General features: G+C 34.7%; 2 long non-coding RNA genes across 2 annotated transcripts in view; both read right to left on the bottom strand.

Moving 5' to 3' along the window:
* Window positions 1-1855, bottom strand: part of LOC310724651 — a 14033-nt gene extending 12178 nt beyond the window's left edge. The window contains exon 1 of the long non-coding RNA XR_014533131.1: window positions 1714-1855. This is a non-coding gene — a long non-coding RNA (uncharacterized lncRNA). The remainder of the gene's footprint in view (window positions 1-1713) is intronic.
* Window positions 1-2500, bottom strand: part of LOC310724635 — a 314813-nt gene that overhangs the window by 102664 nt on the left and 209649 nt on the right. The window lies entirely within an intron of this gene.

Here is a 2500-nt window from a genome sequence, read left to right as displayed (position 1 = left end):
ATTTCCATCTGCAAGCTCGTGCAAGCTCGCTATTACTCACAGAACCAAAATGGTGCTCAAAGCCGAGCGCATCGACCCACCGGGCAAACCTTCACCGGCTTACGGAGAAGAAAAAAAACCTCTATTACACATACAAAACAATTGTTCTGCTCACTGATGAAAAGGTGGAGGGAGATTTCAGAGCAATCGGGAATGTTTCGAGGGAATAGATGCTGAAATCCATTATATGTGAATCGTAGCTAGTTTTAATATGCAAATGGTGAAAGGAAGATTTCGAGAAATAAACAAGAGCATAATTTATCACCTCTGGGCGAAGGAAAGAAAAAAAATCAAGACGGCGGTAAATACCGGCTCGACTTTGTCATGTAAACGAGAAAAAAGTGCCGCGCTCCGCTGTGTGCTGTTTTCATGTACAGTTAATTGAAACGCTCTCCCAGAGAAGCCTGGGCCTGCGAATAGCCTGATCAATACGCAGTGTGATGTGTAAATTGATCTTTAAAGTAGTCATCTCACTTAGTGAAGTGTTCAATCAGTCTAATTCTGTGCGGCTCGAGCCTCGTGCGGTCTTCAGCCAATTCATTTGCTCTGAATTTTCAATGAAAGAATTCCCAGAGCCGCGTTACCGCATCGGGGTTTATTCGACTTCGCCTCGAACGCCATGAGTCGCTGTCCTTTAAAGCGGAAAAAAAACAATTATAAATAAATAAAACAATGTCTGCCGTTTTTATGGTTATTTATTTTATTCCTTGAATTGCGTGTTCAAAACTAGGCCGAGAAATGTACTTTAAATCTATCAAGGTGAAAAATGAATAACTGATGGTCAAATGGAATAAAGTGGACAAGAAGAATGCTCTATTCAGGATTATAATTATTAAAGGAAAGCAGGAAACAAAAAAAAAATTCAAGGTTAAATGGGTGCCATTATAAACGGTATATACGGGTTTGGACTCGTAAAATAATTAGTGTTTTAAAGAATGTGTGCAGGTGAAAGTGGAGAATGAGGTTTTATAGAATTTAACATGTAGCTTAACAAAGTCTCTACCATATATATATATATCAAGTATATATAGTGTTTGTGATTGAAGTTTTCCCCTGAAGTGTGAGTCTGTTACGCTGTAGCTGTAAGAATTTGCGTTACCGTGTGACGATACGTTTCCGCAATTACTGCTTATGCACTAATGTAGCAGTACAGCATCGAGTGTTACCATAGCAACAGTGTTACTTCTACAGGTTAATTAATTGCATCATCAACATTGCTATTTAGATGTGTTTAATTCTGTCTATATCGTATGTATAAAGTATTTGTAAAAAGCCATTACTGAGTAATACCGTATTCTTATTAACACTCTAGTCAGCATAATAGTTTATTATCCAGTGCGTGTCAGTTTCTTCACTCTGCCTTCACCTACATGTTCATTACTGATGTATTACATCACTGTGAAAACATATTTGATGTATTTTCATTAAAACATTATTTGGGAATGTAATAAACCTCACAGCTAATTAAAGTATAATAGTGTTATTACTTACCAATGATGGTATTGAAATAAATTAAGTAGAATTTTGTAAGTCTACACGAACGGTTATTTTTACATTTGCTATTTATTCACATTATCACCTGACTAATTATGCCGTATATTATTAAATATGCAAATATGACTCACAAGAGAAGTGTAAAAAAATAGAGAAAAAATGAGAATGAATTAGAAAAACATTTGTAGTTGCCAATAGTTTTTCTATCTATCTATCTATCTATCTATCTATCTATCTATCTATCTATCTATCTATCTATCTATCTATCTATCTATCTATCTATCTATCTATCTATCTATCCATCTATCCATCTATCCATCCATCCATCCATCCATCGAAAATGTGTATAAAAATATATATCAATCTATATATATATATATAAAGCTGAAATACCACTGACTGACTCATTCACTCATCACGAAATCTCAAAAACCACTGAACGGATTGCAATGAAATTTGGAACATACCTTCCTCTTGGGTCTTAGGTGCTCACTAAGAAAGGGTTTTGAAAAATTCGGCCTGGATCGCAGCTAACTCGCGAAAAACGCGATTTCTCACGCATTGTGAACTCTTCGAAATAACAGTACGGATCCTCATGAAACTTACTACATTGTTTCTTATTACATGTTAGATGCACAATAAAAATTATTTTAAAAGTAGTTTGCCCTGTATCCGTACTACAAAGGGTTAGTACTTTATTTGTTGACGTTACATTCTGATCTCTGATCATCCAGTCCTGCTCAGTGCTTACTGCTTATTGCCATATTGCTTAGCGCTCTGCCTTCCGTAGCGAAGCATGGGTACTTACAGCTAGTATATATATATATATAAAAGAGTAACTGATACCACTACTACAATAATACAATAATAATAAGAAAAACAATTATAAATACAATGATGATAATAATAATGATAATAATTATTAATAATAATAATAATAATAATGATGATGATGATGATGATGATG

The sequence above is a fragment of the Silurus aristotelis genome (assembly GCF_946808225.1).
Source record: "Silurus aristotelis genome assembly, chromosome: 4".
In the NCBI taxonomy this organism is placed as follows: Eukaryota; Metazoa; Chordata; class Actinopteri; order Siluriformes; family Siluridae; genus Silurus; species Silurus aristotelis.
The sequence above is the reverse complement of the archived record's forward strand: the minus strand, read 5'-3'. Positions and strand labels throughout refer to the sequence as shown.